Below are 5,057 nucleotides of genomic sequence, written 5' to 3' on the forward strand. Positions count from 1 at the left end.
GACGGAGAGGTCGCCCTGGACGAGGTTCCGGAACTCGGCGCCGAGGATTGACGGGGCGGCCCGGCTGGTTGTCCATGAAGAGGACATGGAGCTAGGTCCAGATGTCGTAGGCGGAGCTGTCCAGAGACGCCACCACGTCCATGAGCTCCTCGGCAACGACGCCGTGCATCCACAACACCATGGACAAGTCGTCATTGCGCCACACGGTGCTCTGGCCGAGCGGCTCGGTGGCGGCATCGAGATGGTGCTGAACCTCGTGTTTGCAAGCAATGATGTAAAAGGGTTGACGCCAGCGCGAGTAGTTACCAGACTCGAGGTGAAGTTTGGTGGTGAAGTAGTACGCAATGGAGGGCGGGAGTCCAGCAGTGGAGGAAGGACCGACGTCGGAGCGGCCCGGGCCGAGATGGGGGACGATGGCGCTGCCGGGGCCGCCCAGCCTGAGGCCTGGGACAGGGGTGCTTCCGGCGGTGCGGAGAACGCCCGCAGCCGGCTGGACAGAGGGCGCCGCGCGGGGTGCCCAGGTGGACGAGGAAGCGCTTGCCCATATCGCCGAGGTGCGCATGGCGTGGCGCGGGTGCAGCCGGGGTGGTGGCGACCGTGGCAGCGGGAGCTGCCTGAGAAGGGGCAACCGCAGCGGGAGCTGCCACGGCGACGGGGATGGCGGCGAACGGAGCGGACGCCGGCGCGTCGAAGTCGGCTGAGCGGGTGCGGCGAAGAAGACGATGCATGGCGGAAGCGTTGAGAGAGAGGAAGGATCGGAGATACTGGTATCTGATACCAAGTTGAGTTATGCAACACTCACACACTGCTTCTATTTATCCATCGGGGGTACATATATACAGTTTACATGAGAGGAAGCAGTGAGAACATGGGAGAGTACAACGGCATTAGCCGGTTAGCGCTACCATGCAGGAGGAGATAAGCAGGAAGTGCATGCGGCTGTTGGAGACGCGGATGATGCGGACTGCATGGCTAGCCACCTGACGAGCGGGACGTGGGCTCGTTCCAACAGGAGGAACAAGGCCGTGCTCCATTGAAAAGCACGTCCAGCGCTGCCGCGGGCCTCCGCAGCTGTCCATGCTTGACAAGTAATAGCACTTCCTTCCCAAAAATTACAGCTCGAAAATGTTTTTCCTAGTTAATTTTGGCTTGTTTTGGGTGCAGGTATGATGCTGGTGGCGAGGGAGCGTGCTTGAAGAGATACACCGACCCCTCCTTCAGAGCCCACTCTGCACAGCATCAGCGTATCTTGCATGAAACCAAACCAGACATTCAGAGTTCAGACATCCATTCGAACCATCCTGCCGAGGAAGCCCACCATAAAAAATACTCCAAGTAACGCTTCTTAAATTTCCCTAGCCCATTTCTCCCTTTTTTCAGCTTTCCTTCTCAGTGTTCATCATTCTTTAGCATTCAAATTAACTTGCCATTTGAGACTCCTGCAGAATCAAAACGCTCCGACAACCAAAATATCAAAACTTCATCGGAAGAATCAGGCGTCAAATGCACAACTTCCACAATAAAGATTCATCAGAAGAGGAAGCATCGGAAGCAAACATGTCATCTTCAGCTGATTCGCCTGAAACATCAAACTCCGAACCGCCATGCCCTACTGCAGTACCAGCGAACAAGGAGAGGAGCAGTGACCTCGTTGAGAGGACCAGTTCGTTCGGGGCATGGCTATCTCCAGCTGCAGCCTGTACTTATGTGAGTGACATCATAGAAGGCAATGCTGATGGATCTGCCAGCCACATTGCCACAAATTCTCGTAGTGCCTTTGTTGACTTCACCGCCGCGAGGGCCGAAAGATCGCTGAGGAAGCTCTCTGTCAAGAAGCACCGTGACCCGTTGACCGAATCCTTCCGGAACATGGCTAAGAAGCTGCTGCTCGAGAATGAATCGACAGAGAATTTTGGTAACAACGAACTACTGCATTCTGAAGACGCACCTGATCCGAATGAGGTTGCATTTTATACCAAAAGCACTGGGGACACTCAACAACAGTCGACCTAGGAGCAATCCAGCTATGAAATAGCTTCTCCACCTGCATCGTCGAAGAAGCAAGCAGCGGTACCACCGATCGCAACCTGAAAGGGGACCAATCAGTGTATCTTGGCTACCAATCCGATATTCAGCTATGATGCTTCTGTGCATGGTTTTCACTTTCAGTTTCAGAATTTTTTTGCACCAACCAAAATTCAACTGTGATCCTTATGATTTCGGTTTGCATTTCGGCCAAAGGGCTGAAATATTCACTTGAATTCAATTAAATATTTGATATTTTTGAGAAATATTTGAATTCATGTACACTACTCTAATTACTGAAATATTTTGACCAAAATGTAAATATTTAAGTGCCTACTGAAATCAGTGACATTCAGTAAATTTCATCGAAATCTCACTGAAATTGAAAGCCATGCTTCTGTGCCGGACAGTGAACAGTGCCATTTACATGGACTGCATCCTGCTGGGATTATCAGCTAAATAGTGCAAGCAAAAAACTAAAACTCCTGCCTGAACTTCATGGTGATATCACCTGTGATTGCAATGGCTATCAGTCAAGGTACATAATGGGTCTGTGATTGCATCGCTTGAACTTAGAATACTCGAACCAAAATTACCATGATAAACCGTGTAGCTAATGACAATTCATTTCAAGCTATCTGAAAACATAAGACTGGAAAGATACAGGCAAGGATGTTCATGCTGATACCACCCACCAAGACGCAGTGTGTGGAGATATATTTCTCGATAAGGAGCCTCAAGAAATTGGTCATCAAGAAACATTTAGAAAAGCTCGGAAACCTCGTGCACTACGTTGCTCCTGTCCCTCGCTTCCTCCTGCTGCACACGCTAGTTTAATTTCGTGTTGGATTTCTATACATGCGTGTTCTTCTGGCTTGCCGCAGAGGTGTGCCACAGCCCTGCTCCCCGCAGCATGACCTCGCTGATGTTGTTAATTCCAACTTTGGTATGTACGTCTGTACACCTGCAGCAATTCAGTTTTTCCGGGTTTTTAATATAAACTCACACGGTCAGTTACATGTTCAACCTCCGACGCGCAACTGGATATGTCGCAACCCGCACAGCTGCAAGAGCAGAGCGCACGCTGCATCATTTTGTACTGGGCGATCAACCATCTGCTGAAGCTCTTTTTCCGGGTAATCATTGTCACCGTCTCTGTAAGGGGACCTATACTCTTCTTTCCCCCCTCAAACATCCCGGTCTTCTCTCTGCTGAACTCTATTGTGGGTGTGTTGGCAGAGGAGATCCGACAGACATGCTCTGTGATGGCAGCCTCTGCAAGCTCCACCTCCGGAGCCGTGGAATCTACACATCCAATGGCGGCATGGATTCTGGTGAGACTAGAGAGATGCTCAATGCCAAATTCAAAATCTCCATAAAGAGACATTGTCTCTAGAGCGTTGAAGTGGAGCCGAAGCCCCCGCAGCCGTGGCATGGCTCCTCGATCAAACTGCAGCTCATTGCCACCAGCCTTGCATGTGAACCAGAACACCTTAAGACACGGAAAGGCTCCACTGGAAATTATCACCCTTCTTCTTTGTCTTCTGGAAGATGAGTGCGTGTCTGTCATGGCAGCGACAGGTCCTGTAGATACTAACTTGAGAAGGATAAGATGGGGCGCGGACGCGATGATACTCAGACCTTGCTCTCCCAATTGACTAATTTCAATATTCAAGTGGGTGACACAGGGGGCCATACAAAATGCAGTACTTCCCAAGATTGCACCAGATATGGTCAGCTCAAATCTTGGCAACTGGTACGGACACAAGTCCAGTTGGCCAACCAAGTCACCATCAAGACAATGCAGAGATAGGGATTGAAGGTTAGAGTGTCCAACTGCCCTGAGGAAATCGACAATGGCACGTGCACTGTCCATAGATGGGTCTAACCCGTCAAAGCTCAAGCCAAGGACCCTCAACCTCTCCGACTGAACCGGCAGCTCTACCACCTTATGGAGTGACTCGATGTCGTTGACACGGATCGTTGATACTTCTCGTAGTCCTTTCATTATGGGGATATCACTCAGCATCTCCACAACATCTTCAATCAATAGGCATACCATCCTTTCCAATCCAACTATAGATGCAGGCAGATTTCTCAGGTTCATGTGCCTGACATCCAGCGTCTCCAAGTGCTCCAGCTATCCAATTTCGCCTGGTAATGTATGGATAGCAGCCCCTCTCAGTCCCAAGTATCTTAGCAGAATCAGCCCTCCAATGCCTTTCAGATGGTGGCTTCTCAAATTACCATTATCTTCCACATCGAGTACTCATAGAAATTTGAAGGTTCGTAGAACAGGCTTCCCTTTTGAGCATTTTTACGGTACCCTATACTGCTGAAGCGGGAGGGACGAGTATAACTAAATCGGACCATTGATTTCCTGAGGGTAGGATAGGCATCAAAATTAAGGGCGATATGTTTTCTTTTTGCCACGGGCCTAGGTTTGATCCCATTTTGTACGCACACCCAGTTGCGTTACTCGATTGATTCGCCTCCTTCTCCCTGCCGCCCGCCGCTCGCCTCCTTCTCCCTACCGTGGGCGCCGCCGCCAGTCGCCGCCACTCTCCCACGCTCCAGCACAGCCCTGCTCCTGCGGCCGCCACCAGTCACCGCCACTCTCCCACGCTCCAGCACAGCCCTGCTCCTGCGGCCACGCCATCCTAGTCGACGTAGCTGCTTCCGCCCTTGTATATCCACACTCGCCGTCGTGGACCTCCGCGGCGCGTCCCTGTATCTCGACGTGGTGAGGATTACTCTTGTGAATACTGCACTAGAATTGGCATGTCTTCAATTCATGGACAAATCATGTTGAGTACTGCTGCATGATGGAAAAAATCACAGTTAATTAGATCCTGCACGATGGGAAAAATCATAGTTAATTAGATCCTGCAATGCACGCTTGTCAAAAGAAATGTTCTTACGGATGGCATTGTTGTCTGGTACATGGTGTTTATCAGTAGGTAATTTGTGCTGGATAGTACTTTTGATCATTTCATGATTTTTCTCCCATTTTAATTTGGGGCTTAACATTG

General features: G+C 50.4%; 1 pseudogene; it reads right to left on the reverse strand.

Moving 5' to 3' along the window:
- Positions 1 to 2,024: 2,024 nt before the first annotated feature.
- On the reverse strand, positions 2,025 to 4,684 carry LOC119357572 (annotated as a pseudogene).
- Between the last annotated feature and the right edge of the window lie 373 nt (positions 4,685 to 5,057).

The sequence above is a fragment of the Triticum dicoccoides genome, chromosome 2A, assembly GCF_002162155.2.
Source record: "Triticum dicoccoides isolate Atlit2015 ecotype Zavitan chromosome 2A, WEW_v2.0, whole genome shotgun sequence".
In the NCBI taxonomy this organism is placed as follows: domain Eukaryota; kingdom Viridiplantae; phylum Streptophyta; class Magnoliopsida; order Poales; family Poaceae; genus Triticum; species Triticum dicoccoides.